We start from the raw sequence: 18,010 nt of genomic DNA, 5'->3' as shown, positions 1-18,010 counted from the left end.
AAAATTACCTTATAAATGACTTGGAGCCATTTGTACTATTACATAAACTAAACAAAAACATTTTTTTAGTTAAATTCCAAATCAAAAAATATTTGAAAATTAAAATTGTGAATTATGGCCATATTTTTTGGAACCCTATCACTCAAAACTAAACACCTCGCAGTACATAATAAATAAATTCTTTAGAACGTCAGTATGGTGTCACCCCTTAATCATTTTTCTGCCTTCAGGAATATATTATTCTTTTTAAAGTGTACCCTTGGCTATATCCTGCTCTCCGTTTTTCGATCCAAGCTGCTGGTTTTGCCGTTGTAGTTGCCGTTGCAACGCGTGGGCCAAAAGTCCCCTGGCGACTTTAGCCTGTCGTGTTGCCTCAACGTTAAAACTTGAAAGCGTTGCCACCACTCTAATGCTTGGCAGCTTACTCCTCCATACTGTTAGGTTTATAATTTATATACACTTTTTGTTTCCTTTCGGTTTAGCTGTCTCTGGAAGCTTACAACATTTTTGGAGAAAAAAAACATCCACACAATGGCAAGCAGCATGGAAAGGAAATTAATTTCCCAACTAATGCAAAGAAAAGAGCCAAGTCCTGGGTAAACATGACCAAAAGACGAGTAATAATACTTTATAAATTAGCCTCTTTAGATGCAAACCTATTGATATAACTAACTGTACTCCAGATCGATGACCATTTTTATTTGGCCAGTGCTGACATCTGTTCAGATCCTTTCGAACTAATTAGATTGACAACTTAATTGAGCCTTTCCACCAGAATGGCAGGTACGAGTGCCCACCAATTGCAACTCGACTCGACAACTACAAACAGCAAATGACCATAATCAACATGAATGGCATGGACAGAACTCCAGGCCATATAGCCATATAGCTCCACCTCTTCCATTAGACCCCGCGCATAGACAAACAAAAGACCCATTTAGATAAAGAGTCGGCAGCTCGAAGTCATAATCATAATAGTGGGCCGAATCGGGAATGGGTTGAGGTTGAGGTTGGGCCACTATTTATATGGCCCCGTGAAACATTTCTCTGTCCACCCACGGGCCACCTCCCGCAAAGTGACCAACTAAAAGTTATTACGCAACGCCCGATGCACTTCGAAAGGGGTAAAAAATATCGGGGGAAAAAGGACGACCTGAAACGATAGACATCCTGCTCCTGCCAGGAAGCACCGAACCGACCCAAGTCATAGAGCAAAATGCGCGATAAAATATTGAAAGCACTCCAAAAGCATTAATAAAACGGCATCGCTCCGTGGGTTGGGTAAGTGGGCACACGTGAACTTTACACCTCCGCCATAGCCCGGGCGGAAAATAAAAAACACACACAAAAAAAAAGGGAAAACAGACGGGACGGGACACCAGGACCCGAGGAGTCCAGGACACGGCATTCCCCGCCAGCTGTGCCTTCGGTTCATCGCGTGCGTGCCACTCGTTTGCCGCGGCGCACGCATCCATTAGGATTCAAATTGTGCGCGGTGGCGTCGTTCTCGCACTCGTCCTCGCCATCATTTTTATGCGCCGGCCCCTTTGACTTTGCCCTTTTGTTTCACATGCCCTTTCAAAGGGTACTTACTATGGATATAACTTAAAAAACAATACAAAATATAATATACAGGTAATAGTTTAGTTTTCCCAAAAAAATAGTTTATTTTCGTGTACTCTGAGGTCCTCAAATATGTCTTTAATATAATCATTTAAATACTGAAAACATTTTAGATCTGTCCCAGCAATTTAAAAAATAAACACATATTTTATGTGTTATAATTTCATCTCACGTATCGTAAAATTGATATTCTAAAATATACTTTTAAAGAAAATAAGTACTTAAAAACCTACGTTATCTATTTTAATATATTATTTATACCAGTTATTTAAGGGTATGTGCACTTTCATAAAGTTACTCAATTTTCGGTAGGGCAGGGTTTGACTTTGTCTTCAATTTGGGGGCTGAGCCATTGCACGCGTCGTCACTTTGCATAGGAAAAGCAGGACGTCATCTGCAAGGACTCGTTGTCCAGGCAAAAGGACACGAAGGCTATGGCCACCGCATATTATTTAATTAGGCGGTACTTGAAAAACAACATTACGAAACAAAAAGTTTCGCCATTTGGGGGCAACAATGTACAAAAAAATTGACACTCAACTTTATTCAGGGTTGATCTGCGGGTAGGATATAAAGCGATTTGACTGCGGAAGACATTAAAAAAGTTACAAAAGTTACTGAATACCAAATAGGTCAATGTAGACTAAGGGGGAAACCTTGAACGATAAGTAGGCTCCAAGGAACTTTAAATGGTAAGCGCATCATCGCCAAAACATGCAATTAGAGGTTGCTTAATTACAGACAAATATTTGGTGGTGGATTATTTTTAACATTAGTTCTTTATTATATGAGATTGGTTAATTACAGACAATTTTTTGGTGTCAGACTATTTTTAACATACCATAAACACGAATTATTATAGAGATCTCAAAACGTTTGAAATCCTGAAAAAATATCCAGCGTGAACTGAAAAAACTTATGGGCTTTTATTCTAGTTTTAATTATGAATACGCCGAATAAAACCATAGATATGTTGAATATTATTGAATGTTGATATTTTCGTTATAATTTATGAATTCGTTTTCGTTAAAGTTTATAAATTTAAAGAGCAAAAGATTTTTAAGCAACCAAAAATATATAAGACTTAGACTTCCAGTTTGATTGAGTTTTTGTCAACAGAAAATAAGTAGCAGGCATATTGTTGATAAGCAACAATTGCAAAAACCTATTATAATTAAGTATACATTTAAAATACTTTTTTCAATGGAAAGGTAATCAATATTTTACATCTTAATTTATCCACATTTTCAGAAATTTAACATAACTGAAGACAAATACAGCTTGGTAATTTTACTTTATATGGAAACAATATATTTTAATACCTCTTCTAATGGTTGTCTGCCTACCGCAATGAAATATGAGTTTTATAGATATATTTTTGTTAAATTGCTCTACCATTAGAACATTTTTCCGGTCAATAGATTTGACTCAAGAAAGTCCAAATAGATGGGGGTGGCTTTTCCTTGGGCCGTCGAGTGGCAAACTATTTATCATAAGGCAGCGACGGTGTCCTGTACAAGTTGGGAGATGGGAGATGGGAGCGCCGGCTTGGCAACGCCCCCTTTTAAGCTTTCACGGGAGTCGAGCCTTTAACGCGGGACCACTGGCAACGCATCTGTTCCAAAGCATTTATCAAAATGTCAATGCAGCACTTAACCAAATCCATTAAGTAACTTCGCCTTAGCCTCCGCATCCGCAGAGTCGCACTCATTCAGTCAGCCAGTCAGCCGGTCCGTCATCCAGTCAGTTTGTCATGCATTCATTCATCTATTCATTGGCCATAAAAAGCGCCGGCTATTGTGATCCACCGCCCAACCAACCAATCCACCATCCACCCACCATGGCATGGGCAAAACGGGTAAATGCGTCCATTTAGCGGCAAACAAGCGACAGATCCGCTTGTAATCCTTTAAGTGTATGCAGCGCCAGCCAGCCATGGATATGGATGGGTATGGGTATATATAGTGTGGAGGGGGCCAAGGATTCCAGTGAGCGGGGCCCTCGCACACAGAGTCACTCTGGTGACAGCAAGTGCAATAATTTGTTTGCAGTTTTCCCCGTTAAGTGCTCTATTTTGTACAAATGGAAACATCACAAGCAGGACCAGCAGGAGCATCAGTCGCTCAGCCAAAGGAAAGCGCTCTTGTTTGAGGGTGTTGCCTATATCCTGGTCGACATCCTTCCCCCCTTCGTCCTGCCACTGCCCTCCCCTCGAAGCTGTTGTGGTTGTTGTTCTTGCCCTAACGAAATCAATTCGACAAAGTTAAATAAAGACGAAACGAAGGGTGGTGGACAAAAGAACTCGAACTCGAACAGGCTCGGATCGTGGCTGACTCGGAGCTGCCTCATTGACAAAGTCAAGTTCTGAGTGGCACAGTGGTTAGGACTTACATTGTAAAATATTCTTAAATATTTATTTAACTTCTAGGTACCTAAAATATAATCATAAAAAAATCCAAAAGCGCGAGAAAGTGTGAAATCTTGAAGTCACCAAAATTTTATCTCGGCCTGATTTATTAATTATCAATTTCAGAAGGTTTAAAAATCTAAAAAATCTGTCTCAAGTGTTTAAAAAAGAAAGCAAATTTATTGGAAACTAAGAAACATAAATGTAGGTGAAATGGTTTTTTTTTCAGTTCAAATTTTAGCAAGTATGGCAGCTACTGCGACCCAGTGTTCACCCCACTCGGGAAATACAAATAAGAAAGGAATATCCGAGCGACCGCCGTTGAGCTCTCGTTTATGACAAAATCCCGCTGTTTGTTTTCAGAGGTCCACACACACACATACACACACGAAAATATTCATTGCCTCTCCATGTTTAAGGACACCACCCCAGGATCTGGATACGCTGGGTGTTAACAATGCGTAGCACCAGTCGTGGGTTAACGCGACGGGCGCATTGATGACATATTGGCGAAACTCGGGGGTACTTTGCTCTACATACCGTTAATGTTAATGCTTTTAATGTAATAAAAGCATTTGCAGCATTTAAGGGGCGTTACAGGATGGGTTGAGTGGATGGTTGGTTTTCGGTCTGAAATTGAACAGGTTTTGGTTTTTTTTTTTTTGGGTAAGTCCTCCTCACTTGTTGCTACGATCGTTTATGTCACTTGTCAGCAAGTAAGAGTACCAGAGTCCAAGGATTTTGGATGTATTTGGATTCATGACCTCATGAATAATCCGGTTTACGGCGAAAGGGAGCGCCCGGGCTAAAGGATAACTGGTTTCCAGGACACTCCCTCTATTTTCGCCAGGTGAAGACAGGCAGGCAGACAGACAGCTGAGCAGGCAAGTTTATTGTGAAACTAAAATGGGTAAGCCATAAAAAGAACGGCTTGGTGCTTAACCTTTTGAACCCACCAAAAACGCTGCAATCCTCCAAGGGTGCTACAAATTTGTCGGTGAAAACAAAAACTTGCTACTCTTTATGGCGAAGCTTTTTGCTGCAATATGTTGCTGATTATGCCGCTGGGATTAAGTGTCAGTGTCGGTGTCGGTTCGCTGCTGCTGCCGTATACCGTCTACCCAACTGCATAATGACCTTAATCAATTTGCCCAGCAGAACAACCCCCGAGAAAATCGTTGTCGAGTTTTCAGTCAGCAGGTCTGTTTCAACTGTTGCATGTCAGTACTATACTATATGTCCGCACAGAGATGGGAATCACTTGAACCAGTCATCGATATATTGAACTAAAGCAAACGCAGCAATAAAAAAAAAAGAAGGAGAAAATATAACTTCAGACCTCCTGTAACCGGAGATGAGTCAGTTTTGTTCGGGGGCGGGAAGCAACTGCAACCCTCGACTCGCTAAGTGGACTCATCATCCCGGACACGCGACTGGAACTCTACGACTCCTGGGCCCAACCCCACTCGGATAGTTATCATCCTCATGGCCATCCTCATCGTCATATGGTAATTCTAGCCGCGTGGAAACTCCGGGAAAAACGCGTGCGGCTTAGACGCGACTTAGGTTTCGCTTTAACTTTTCAAAGTCGCGTTGAGTTGTGCCAAAGTGGCGAGGACTCAGTTCGTAGGTGCGAGCCACGCACTTGACTTGTTAGCCACGTTAAAAGCGGATCACACGTGCCTGCAATTAAGACTGAAATGGTAACTCAATACGGAAACGGGTCTGAGGCCACCTCGGCAATTTGGCCGTGTTAACACGAAGTCTTCTTTCACCGGTACACTTATACAATATTATGTCTATATATATATTAAAAAAATCTTCTATTTAAAATACAAAGTCAAAAATGTATAGTTCATAATTTCTAGTGCAGTAATTGGTCATTTATATTATATATATTTCGACACTGAAAAACATTTGAAAAAGTAAAGTAGTTATTAAAAATTTATTTTAGGCCAAGTTTATGTTTGTCATAAATTCATAAAAGTAAAAATAAATTGTTTAATTTTTATAATTTTCTTTAACAAATAGAAACCACAATTTTGAAGTGTACTTTAAGGAAGACAAAAAATATAAAGATATATCTGAATATTACTTCTATTGGCAATTAAGTCTTTACTTTTATGGTTAAAAAATTCGTTGTTTTTAAAAACCATAATCTGCTTGTGTACACCATTTTAAAATATTTTTAAATCTCATTGTACAATACTCATATTTCTTTAGCATCTTTTTTTGTGCAGTGCACCTGAAGTGCGTGTGCTCAGCACCCTAAAGCTGTCTTAACCAGATAACTGCCCATCTCCGGCAACTGCGACGACGACCAGGTTCATTTCCATTAACCGGCAAAGAGGCGTTTAAGTTAATAGCAATGGCCCCCAGAACTCCCACTCCGTAGTCCGTAGTCCGTAGTCCGTAGTCCGGAGTGCTGAGAATCCGGACTCCCCTCCATTAGCGCGTGCCGTGCCCCAACCGACGGCGTGTTGCACTTTGGCTTTGCCACTTTTAGTGTTTCATAATTAAAAATGTTTCCGGTGTCGTGTGGTCGCCGTGCTCTCCGGTTACTGGTTACCGGTTACCAGATACCAGTTACCAGATACACTGGGTACCAGCTACCATCAGCTCATGCAATATTAAGTCACCGGGGCGCAGGGGACCCAAACCCCAAGACAAAAAAAAAAAAAAACCCCATCTGCAGCTGGGCCATTTTGTCGCCTGTTTTGCCGCCATTTGCCAAGGTGAAAGTCTTTTTGGGCACCTTTTAATGCGTTTGCTTTTAATTCCGGGCCGTGAGCACTTATGGCCGTGTCCTTGCCCCCCATTCTGGCCCCACCTTTCTTGGGCATTCAAAGTAAGTGGTAGCTAAGCGCTGCGACATGTTTGCCCCGGCTTTCAGCAGGTCCTTCTTTATTATGCCTATTATAATTTACTTTATGCACTTGTTTCATATTCCGTTTCCTTTCCAAGCACTCGGCATTCTGATTAAGTCATTGTGAAAGGGTTTTCTACCTTCTCGAGGTTTTCTAGGGCAGGACATTTGTGGGGTTGCTGGTTGTGTTTTCTTTTGCCATTTATGCAATTTGTTAATTGTGGTTACAGCAAATTTCCATTGTCTTTTAAATGTTTTGTTACTTTCATTTCTCATAAAGGGGTTTTTAAATTTGATACTTTTGTTTCTTTATACATAACATAATGCCACAGAGTCATACTTTGTAAAAGAAGTATACAATATTATGCCTATATTGTCTTTACTTTTTCTCGTGTTCAATTTAAAAAACTGAATTACGTTACTTTTTTGGTTAACTTTGATTTTGTAAAATATCAATAACAAAAAACAGTTATATTAAATTTATAAATGATATTTAGGGATATTTTAATAAAACGATCTGATATTGTGATTTTTTGAAAAAAATAATGAAGTTATAAAATTAAAATAATATCGAAAAATTTCAAATGTTTTCTTAAAGCAATTTATTGCACATTAAAAATGTTTCTAAATAACCGGCCACAGTAATAAACCACTAAAACCAAAACCATCGAGAAACTGCATTAAATTCTTGGCTTAAACCAAAAATGAACTGTCAAATATGTTGGTTCAACAATTTGAGAGCAAAAACTGCTTGTCAGGACAATTGGACCAGGAAAAAAGGGGCGCACCGAGGGCGGGGCAATGGGGCGAGAAACGAAGGCGGGAGCGGCGGCAGGGGCGTGGCAGGGCGCACTGCGGGCCGTGCAACACAATAACTTTTCAATTTATGGCGCACATTCCATCTGACGGCCATTAAACAATGGGATCCACTCGCCACACACATTTTCCTATTTTCAGTATTTTTCATTCTTGTTTCAGTCTTTCTGTTTTCAGTTTTTATATTCTTTTTTTTTTTGTTGAATCTTTTGTAGTACGCTTGGCTTTCGGCTACTTTGCAAAAAAAAACAAAAAAAAAAAACATTTGATTCGCTTGCTGATATTTCTCTGCTTTCAGTTTTCAGTTTTTTTTTTTGTATTTTTTGCTGGCAAACAAAAGGCGCACGCCCGTTGGCAGCCATTGAAGCGTCAAGTCCGAGAAGCAAGCTGACCAAACGACCACCGGCACCCTTGACCGTAGCTGTAAAACGTCACAAGAAATAAAAAAAAAGGTTTACGGGCGAAAAAATGCTGGAGCTGCGAGGAATAGGCAACAGCGACAGGCCCATGTCCGAGTGTCAGCAATGGGAGGACCACTGGTCCTCCTCGCATTTCCCATTTTGAGTGCCACCCAGCTCGGTAACCATCATCAATCGGGTCGGCCTCCGCCTCGTTGAGCCGCCTTTATGGTTATGGACGGCTGTTCCACTCCTCTTACACTCCGTGGTGGTCTTGGGCCAGTCCGCCTCCGTATTGTGTCTCAACTGCAACTTCATCAAGCTGTGGCAGAAACCATCGTGCATGTCAGGTCCCCCATAACCTCTTTGTGCACTCAAGCAATTCGTTGGATATTTTAAAAACCAAAAAAAAATATTCTCTAAAAACTATTCTTCAAATAAAATATTTTTCATAAATATTCTCAAAAAATATTTTCCAAACAAAATATTCTCCAAAAAAATGCATTATTAAAATAATCTTTAAATCTGTTGACTGGTGCTTTAAGCAAAACGTTATTTACGAATTTTGTAGTCCAAAAATGTTTGTTGTTTTGTTTATGAAATAATATTAACCCACATTTCAATTTAACTGGCTTGGAAATACATTTGAATTTTAGTGTAGGGTACCATTTTTTTTTTGGAATACTGAATTCGAAATTTGGTTGTTCCAAGTTCCGTTTTATAAAAACGCATTTTCATGTATTTAAATACATAATCAGCTATTAGAACAAATATATTCGTAACAGTTTACTCATATCATTAACTATGCAGTTAGATTGCATATTTTGCGAAAACCGAAGCACATAAAAACGAAAACGAAGTGTTTTGTAAAAAGAGAAGTCATATAATATAATAAATTTTTAATTTTTAAGACATAACTAGGTGAAAACTTTCTTAAAAATGTAATAAATTTATGTTTGAGTGTATCAGAACCAAAAGTAGGCGCAGCAGACAAAAAAAAAAACAAAAAATGGCAGAAGAAAAAGGTTTATTGCGGTCTCTATAAAAATACACACTTGGGGTGATTTCCTCCTTTGAAGCTGGCACAAAACGTCCTAGGTGTGGGTGGGATTGGGGTTGGGATTGGGATTGGGATTGGGATGGTAGCTATAGAATCGTTGGGGTTGGGTTTGGGCTAGCCCGCCATTGTTGGGGGTTAGGTGGGTGGGTGGATGGGTGGATGGGTGAATGGGTGGTTCTGCTGTGTACGTCTGCTCTAACGACTTCGTTTTGGTGCCCATTTTATTTGCCTGCTCCTCGGAGCTCGACTCTACTCGACTGTGCTGTGCTCCATTATCTTGGCTTTGCCTTTATGGTCTTTTGTGTGCGTTTGATGAAGCCAAGATGGCGCAGAAAATGGTTGGCCATGGTCTGGATGTGGGGTAAACTGCAGAGAACTCCAGAATCACACGAGGGAAAATCGAGGAAGCAAAAAGCTATTCCTGCCTGCCTCTGCCTTCCTGCCTGCCTGTTGTTGAATTATCAGCCACAAAAATGGACGTCGCCATATTTATAAAGGGGCCAGAAACGCACAACGTACGCTGGGAAAGGACCCTGAAAATCTCTGTGCAAAGGAGTGGAAATATTGCGATTGCGGATTCAATTTTGACCAGAATTTATAAGCATTTCTTTAAAGGAGAACAGTTTACTTTTACTTTTGTGGCTTTGTTTAATATAATTTAAAATAACTGCTAAGAAAGAATTTTTATGGGTTAAGCCAATCAACTTCTTTTTGTATTTTCTTGCTTTTTAATATTCAAAAGGTTCAAACGTATTTTTGCTTAACTCAATTTAAATGGATTTTTGATTATCCCTCAAATTTCTGTATTACTATTTGATTATTACTTCATGGACATAAAAATTGTCTACGATTTATGAGTTATTTTTATGAACGTTCCTTCACGTGACAAATAAAGTAAAGCTCTAGACTTTCGGCATTCACTTTGCAAGCCAGACAAATACTTTCAATCTGTGCCCCTTCGACTGCCGTAACTGCATGGTCACGTCCGCAGTCTGCCACGCCCACACCATTCCGCCCAACGCCCTTTTCAGAGTATGGGCCATAAACTGAACTTAGCTGCAAGTTCTCAGTTGAGATTCGGCACACAAAAAATTGAGACGTGCAATGGCCCGCTGCAATCACCAATTTACGTGACCTCCCTGTGCCAGAGAATTCGGAATGTCCTGACACGCCCACAATGGTGACCCAACTGCATGTCTACCCAGAGGTCATCACAACATTTCCACCCACCAGACCAACCCTTGCACATCTACACATGCCAAAATATTTAGAAGCTCTTAATCGAAAAGAAAAACAAAGTTTTACTAAAAATCGTAAAATAAAAGCGAAGTCAAATTCGAACTGTGACTTTGTTGTTAAAGACTCGCGTAAACATTTAATAATATATGAGGCTTGATTTCTTATTTACTTTGGACAAATTTGGCCATAGATTAAATTAATTTGAATCAACTTAAAGAAATGTTATCACTTTTATTTAGATTTTTAGATATAAATATAAAGTATATATGTAAATAAAATTATACTGCAATACATTTTCTTTCATGTTCGATAAACATTCATTATCCTTGCCATCAGTACCATAAAAAGACAAATTCAATAAAATTTAAAAGTTGAACTTAATCAATTTTAATTGTAATTACAGGATTTAATTTTTTATTGCTCTAGAATTCGAGTTTTTTTTCTCCGTGCCCTGTCTAAAGTAGTTTGACCATTTTGAGTTCACTTAAGCATTCTCGGCTTTGCAGTTTTTATTTTCCGTTGCTGTGCTCCCAATGATTCCCCAATGTGCTGGCAACTGGGAGCGGAATGCACTTGGAGTGCATTCTTTATGCCTGCTCATATCCGTGTAGATGTGCCGGGGACATAAAGTATCAAAAATTCAAGCACCAGCCACAAAAACCTCTGACAAAACTGACGGCATTTTCGCACTCAATTACTTTGCATTAGAGACACCAAAAGGGAGACGTGGGGCGAGGGTTGCCAACAAACAGCGATTTGTGTCGTTCCATTAAAGTTTTATTCACCCAATCGACAGGGGAGAAGGGTGGTGGAGAGGACAAGGACTCGTTTTCGCTTTACTCCTTTTGGCCGGAGAAATTCAATCCGAAGGCCCAGCCCACAATCCCACCCAACTTGTCTCGCCACGGCCCGAGCGATAATAAAAAACAATTTGCCACCCATTGGGCATTAACGACAACAAACGACAGCCGCACCAGCTTCCACCATCCCCCGATTTCCCCGACTTTTCTGATTTTCTCGACTTTGCTGACTTTCAGGACCTCCTGATCCTCCACTTCCTCCCTTTTGTATGTATTTTGGAGTTGGCGTGTCTGGTGCAGTTTTGTCACAAATGGCAACATATGGGCGAATGGTTTCAAGTGGCCAAGGCTCATGCAATAAAATCATTTTGTTCAGTGAACGCTTTCAGCATCGGATAATTTGCGACATACGCTCAAGTCAATGGCCAGCAGCTCCAGGTCACAGAAATGTGCTGCGAATCGCAAGACTTCGAGACTCTGGGTGTCATGTGTTTGGGAAATAAACCCATTTATCTATTTGCCAGCTTGAGATTTTCCATTTGGCTGTAAGGGGGAGGGGCGGTGGGGGGATGGGGGTCTTATCTGGTGGCACATTCGGATTATTGGGTCAACTGCAATCCACCTTTTTAGACAAACATCCGATAGCAACTGCACTGCCGGTGACTTCAAAGCCTATAAATAACTTTACTCTAGATTTAAAAAACGATTATATTGGACTTAAATCCAAGTAGTAGCAGTTGTAGTATTTGTACTCTATTAGCTTTATGCTGCTTTTGGATTGGCCCAATCAGCTACTCGAGGCGCAATCAGTGCCACACATTTATATGGCCACTCGAGGGAGCTCAGGTCTTGGAGTGCCCCGTAAGCCCCATCTGGCCTCTTCCCCCGATCCCTTCCAGAGATAGCCGGCGTGCCCCGGGCCAACTGAGGGTTAGGCCATCGCTACGGTTATACAACATTTGTTTGACACTTTCAAGTGCTCGCTGGCTGCGTTCGAAAGTAGTTCAGCAAACTGTGTAAATATTACGGCAAACTGAAACAGAAACCGAATCAGATATAGCAACAGCTACAACTACAACTACAGCTACAGAACCTACAGCGGCACTTCTTAGATGTCCGGACAAACAACCCACTGAAGAAGGCCTGGGGAAACTCAGCAAATGGATGCCTAATGTTTTGATTGCCTAAATACCCAGTTAAAAAGTGCTCAACGATTAAACATATTTATGAGAGAATTATATACATTTTTCCTAATATTTTGTGGTATGTAAGAAATTCTATTTCGAAGGGTCAAACAAAAATCATTTGGGTTTTAAAATCAATGAAAAGGGTGTCTCAAATTATGCAACAATATTTTTTAATGTTGAATTTTAATGTTTTCAGAACGGAAGACAAATCTTTTTCACTGATAAAGTGATTTAAAAAACACTACTGATTTTATAATTGAAAAATCAAGGATAAGGTAGCTTAATCATCACTAAACTATTAAAGTTTAATAATATTTTTTTTTTAATAAAAATAAAAAATTTAAATCCTTTCTTTGTCTTAAGATTATTAGTTTGAATCCAATATTAAGATCATAAGTGGACATTTTTGATTCCCTACTGTGATAATCATTTAAATTTAAATAGTTAAGCAATAACTTGCGGGTATTATAAAGTCGACACAGTCATCAATAACACTCTATTCTCGATCCTGTTTGTATAGGTCTCGAGTGACACTTATCTGTTGTGATCGGTTCAATGAGAGCGGTAAGGGTTAGGCGAAACTTAACTTATCATTCCGTAAGCCCGATAAGCCCCTATAAGTGGCCATACTCGTAGGATTGACTGCCGACTGGTCTCTGTTCCGAAATCAAAACAAAAAGCAAATCTGTCATCTATTTTTTGCTATTTCCGTATGACTGAGTTCACTGTCTACTGGTCGAACTTTGCAACTTGACCACATGGCTCATCCCAAACGTGTCTCCCGACTCTTTTTTTTATCGACTTATACACTTTCCGACGGCATTTCTGATTGCAGTGAAATCAGACTCTCCTTGAAACTAGTGATAAGTTAACTAATCGCGGCTATTATTGTTGAAAATGACATATCGGGAATTGGATTGCTTTATAATGACAACATTTTCAGCATATACAGAAGTGGATCCCACGTGAAACGCTATTAAAAATTTCAATAATAACACTTCGATTTTCTAGCATTGTCTGTGATGCGATTATCTTTAAAATAGCGAAAAACCCAAAAGATAATTTCAGCTAAAATTAGTGTCTTACTCGATCTTAGTTCGTGACTCATTCAAACGATCAGTTGTCTGGCAACAAAATCAAATGAAATTCAATACATGTAAGCATATAATTTTTAGTTGACTGCCAAACACTTTCAGGTTTTTTTTTAAGATTGCATAAGACATCACTTTTTTACACGGCTATTTGTTATTTTCAAGTATCCAAATCCAATAGAAGCTAATAAACTGCGAAATGAACATTGGAAAGTTTAACTTTAATATATTAAAGTTAAATACTCCCAAAAAAAAAATTAAAAAATCTAATAAACTATAATAAGTATCAATATAATTTTAAAGCGTTATTTTAAAAATCAAAAGTTTGATAGTACTTTCGTAAGTATAAAGTTAATAAGGAACTTATTGGGTAATTTTGCATACTCAATAGACTAGAATTGTTGTAACAATATTTTCGTTTCTATGATTGCTGTACAAATATATATATAATTATAAACACCCTTAATTTGGTTATGGCATCGATCTCACAAAGCCAGTTATTTCTGATTTGTGTTGCTAATAATGTGCGGTTGACTTTGCTGGCCAAAGAAGGCAAACACAAAAAGATGGAATCAAAAATGCAAACAACTATATCCCGGCTTGATTGAAAGGTAAATACTGCATAAATGGACAGGAGCGCTGGCTCGAAGGATGGTGGTCGCAGACAAAGGGTCCTGGCTTTATAGCCACCTGCTGGGACCACCTGTTTAGATATGCTTCGGACAAAAGAGTCCCGGAATCGAGACAAAGAGCATAGCGATGTGGAAAATAATCAGTGATAAAATAAGAGCATAAAAGGACCGCCACCAAAAGGGGTGGCTGAAACTGAAATAAATTCGGAAGTGGGAGTGCCACTTCTCAGGGGTGGACTCTATGAATAGAAAAATTGTATGCATTATCCGGCGGATTCATGTTAATAGGCCTCATTTAACGCTGCTGGGGTAGATGGTAGATTTTGAAGACCTGCAATACCAATAAAACCATAAAAATCACTTCTTCTCCCCCTGCACAAACATGTTGGTAGGAACAACCAGATACTCGTACTTCTTTCGGAACACAGTTTCTGTTTCATGTTTTGGTTTTGGCCTTATCAATTTGGTACATTCCGTGTGTGTGTGTGCGTTTGTGTGTTGTTTCTACGTGAGCACAAGGTAGGCACCTTGTAAGCGGTGAAACAGAGTGTCAACAACGGTGTTGTGTTGCCTTCTCAATGGGCAAATCTTGTACCAGACCAGGTACAGACGATATAGTCGATATAGACGATAACCGCAGCAGGAACATACGGTCTCGAAGATACAGGCACACCTGAAAATAGAAAATAGAAAACGAGTAGGATGCCCACGTTGCGTATTTATAGATACCCCCGCAGATACTCAGATATCGCGGCTGGGTAAAGTCTTATCAACGTTCAAGGTATCGACTGAAATGCCGTTCAAATATTTACACCAGCAGCAAAAAGATATTCCGGAGCTACTGCTCCAGAGTCCGGACTCCGGAGACGATGATGATAAGCGGGAGCGGACATGGGTGCGCTAATTGCGGAATGATAAAAACAGAACAGAAAGTTGCTAACCGTGGCGGCTACCATGGACTACCACTCCCTTGGACCATCAGCCCCTTTAAATGCCAACGCCTGCGGGCCAAAAACCACGCAAATGTTCCATCAACTCGGTTACCATTGCCAGGATTTTGGATTCAAAAAAAAAAAAAAAGAATAACAAAAACGCGAGGGAGATTGCTTTTATTTGGCAGTAATTTAAATACCCTGGCTAGATGTTTTCACTTGCTTCATTTTACATTTAGAGAACATTTAAAATTGTATGTTTGCCTCTGTGGGTATCTACTCTTATTTTTATTTCTTTCTAAAACTAAAGAAAATGTTATAAAATATTTAAAAAAAAGTTGTACATTTTAATTTTTTTTCCAAAGATTTTTTTATATTATTTGTTTTTACTATTTGTAATTTTTTTAACCTACAAAAGAAGCTTGACAAGCCAAACACATTAATTACATTTTATTTTAACTAACCGGAATAAAACTTAAATAATACTTAAAATAAAGAACTGGAGAAATTTAAACTATATCTGAATTATATGAAATTTAAACTATATGTATGCTTCAGACTGTTTCTCAAAAAATAGCATCATCAAAAACTGTAGATTCAAGAAACAAAACAAAGACTTTTCATATGACTCTTTGAAGTCTCTGAAATTTATGCATATTCTTTATTCAATGCATTGCTAAGTGCTGGTGAAAAATCGTAAAACTCTCTGCAAGGGTATAACAATTAAATAAAATAAGAATTCGTATCTCTGTTCACTTTGTTATTGCCAGCATTTTCGACTCGTATTTGCCTAAACCGGCCCCTAAGGAATACCAAGGAGCTTCCTGAACCCCAACACGTTGCTAGACAGTCCTTCGGTGGAATGAGGGTACAGCATCGAGGATGAGGATGAAAATGAGGATGCGGATGCGGATGCGGATACGGATGCCTTGTTCCTCTTGTTTCCTCTCCGGGTTGTTGGCAGCTTCGAGCATATTACATAAAATAAGAAAAATTATGATTTCCACAGAGGGGGAAGAATTTCGGGCGAACAGAGGGGCAGGCTGTTGCTTAACTGTCAAAATCGTGTAATTTAATAAAGTTCGCTGCGGGATATTGTTTTTTATAGAAGCCAGAGCAACATTGAGACAGCTTTTGCCAGCTGCCAAATGGGGAGTGGCTGGTAAATTGTGGCTGTGTTTTTTTTTTTCCATTGCGAGGGGAGAGTTGGGGCAATGTGGCTCCTCAAAGTGTGCTGCACAAATACAAAAATATTCAGTTCACTTTAGTTACATACAACATTGCAACAACGCAATGTTGTCTTGTGGGTCCGCCACAGGCACTCCACAAACACACTCAAGGGGGGGGAGGGAATACCCCATTTTATATATATCTATATAGACATACATATCCGTATATATAAACATATATAGATGCGCAATGTTTTCATACATTTCACTTGTTTACTCCAAAAGCAGCGAAAAAAGTTTTTACTTAGGAAAATATACAGAACTTGTGCGTTGTGGTGAGTGAAAAGCAATCCTGGAGTCGGGAAAATGTCTGAGACCTTCGCAAACGATAAAATCTAAATAAATTTTACTCCTGATCTTACTTTTGAGTCCTTAATCCACTTCTAATGCTTAAATAAAATATATATATATTTTTTAAGCATTAAATAGGTCGTTGACTAGTCATAAGAAAATGAGTTTTTGAATGTTTAGTTAACTATTTTGATATTTTTTTAAATTATCCAGGAGAAAATTATCAAATAGTAATAAAATTAATCAATAATTCAATTTAAATGTTTAACAACATTAATAGTTCTCAATGAAAATATATTATAATAAAAATGTAAAACAATTCCTAGTCATTTAAAGATTTAAGTTTTGGTTTTGGCCAAGTAAGATAATTTTAAATAACTTTAAGTATACACAGCAAACATTTTGTATAGAACTGAAATTTATAACCCTCAACAATAGCCCTTATAAAAGCTAGTCCCAGATGTCTTTGCTATTCTCAGCTGACATCTCCAACCATTTTCGTGTCGTTTATTTTTTACCAAGCGAAATTCCTATTTTATTTTATTAAGCAGCGAAGAAATATAAAAGTAAACAGTTGACTACAAAAACACACATGACTGTGTACACCCTCCTGCTAGAAGTACAAAAAAAAAATAAAAAAGAATAGCGAAAGACGAGCCCTTACTCCACAAAAAACCCACGCCCACACATTTCCAGCGTCATATGAACGCCCCATTATTTACTTAACATAACTTGAACATTCGCCTTCAACCCCCCTGACAAAAAAAAAAGAAAAAAGTACCCTCCAAGGGGGAGCATCAGACGTAGCCAAAAAAAAAGAAGAAGGAAATATAAGAATCAGGAGGTGGGCGGTGGTGGGTGGTGGAAAACGATGGAAGGTAGTCGCTTGGCTTACCTGCCAGCCGGCAGTTGGCTAGTCAAAAAGCTGTCGTCGATGCTAAGCGCAGACCCAGAAAAGCCATCAAATATGCAGGAGGTGGAAATGTGCAGGGCCCCACAATTCCCCATCACAGCCCAAGCCCCAGAATCCGGAAAAATGGCGAAAAAATGATTTATGTGGACGCCATGCCAGGAAGGAGAACGGAAACGAAAAGCCAACAATAACCGGGAAAAATAACAGAATCAACTGATTTCTCAACTTGGCTCTGGGCCTGCTTTTGTTTGCCAGACTTTCGTTGGTGGAAGGGGGGGAAGGGGGGGAAGAGGGAGGGATTCTGATAGACCCACAATTTTACCTTCCGTTCGGGACTTCATTCTTGTTATTCCAGCAATGAAAAAAGCGGAAAGTATGCTTCACAGACAACGGACTCCAATGGTATTGGGGTCACCGGAGAGGCATAAGATATTGATGTCCCCGGAGAGAGTCGTTTTTTTAGGCCTGCACCTTTGAACATGGTATATTAATGATCATCGGAAGCTCTCAATTCGCAAGGAATGAA

General features: G+C 39.2%; 1 protein-coding gene across 5 annotated transcripts in view; it reads right to left on the bottom strand.

The window, feature by feature from the left end:
- LOC108138899 (LIM/homeobox protein Lhx3) overlaps nt 1-18,010 on the bottom strand; it is a 32,696-nt gene that overhangs the window by 7,682 nt on the left and 7,004 nt on the right. The gene's annotated exons all lie outside the window — the stretch shown is intronic.

The sequence above is a fragment of the Drosophila elegans genome, unplaced genomic scaffold (assembly GCF_018152505.1).
Source record: "Drosophila elegans isolate 14027-0461.03 unplaced genomic scaffold, ASM1815250v1 contig_814, whole genome shotgun sequence".
NCBI lineage: Eukaryota > Metazoa > Arthropoda > Insecta > Diptera > Drosophilidae > Drosophila > Drosophila elegans.
This window is presented reverse-complemented; position numbering and strand designations above follow the sequence as displayed.